The following is an 828-nucleotide window of genomic DNA, read 5'->3' on the forward strand; positions in this document are numbered from 1 at the left end:
GTAAAGCATGTCGATTTATGGTTCATAAGTCCGAACTGTCGGATAGTCAAGTGAAGGGTCTAAACGACCTTGGAAAGAACCAAAGGAGAATGTACTTAATAAAGAGATTCGGAGGCGTAGTAAATGTCAATGGACAAATTACTTCCTACGAGTTTGATTTTGTAACATTTCTCCTTGAAAATGAGTCTCATATATTCTAAAAGTTTTGTCCTTTGTGGACTCATTCTCTTTGAGAAAAGTCTGTCAATAGTAAGATAGATTCAATCTTGAGCAACCATACTTGAGAGTTGGTTTAGGCAATAAGAAAGCCTTGTTTGACAGATAATAGCACTAACTAAGATTGCAACAATTCAGATGTTAATTGCGCTAGTTGCGAAATATGGCCTTCAAATTCATCAAAATGGATGTGAAAACATTTTTTAAAATGAAAAATTGGAGGAAGAAATTTATATGGAACAATATGAGGGTTTGTGGTTCCTAGTAAAGAAAATAAAGTCTGTAAACTTGTTCAGTCACTTTGTAGACTAAAAACAAGCTCCCAAATAATGACATGCGAAGTTTGACCAAACTATGTTGGCAAATGAATTCAAGATTAATGAATGTGATAAATGTTTTTACATTAAAGACACTCCAAATCACAAGGTCATTGTTTGTTTTTATGTTGATGACATGTTGATCATCAAAAGAGACATTTCTGATGTAAATGCTACTAAGCATATTGTAGAAAGTAACTTCGATATGATAGACATTAAAGTTACTGATGTGATTGAAAATGTACTTGACAAGTTCAAGCATTTGGATTTCAATATTGTCAAGACTCCAATAAAT

The sequence above is a fragment of the Solanum tuberosum genome, unplaced genomic scaffold, assembly GCF_000226075.1.
Source record: "Solanum tuberosum cultivar DM 1-3 516 R44 unplaced genomic scaffold, SolTub_3.0 scf00184, whole genome shotgun sequence".
In the NCBI taxonomy this organism is placed as follows: domain Eukaryota; kingdom Viridiplantae; phylum Streptophyta; class Magnoliopsida; order Solanales; family Solanaceae; genus Solanum; species Solanum tuberosum.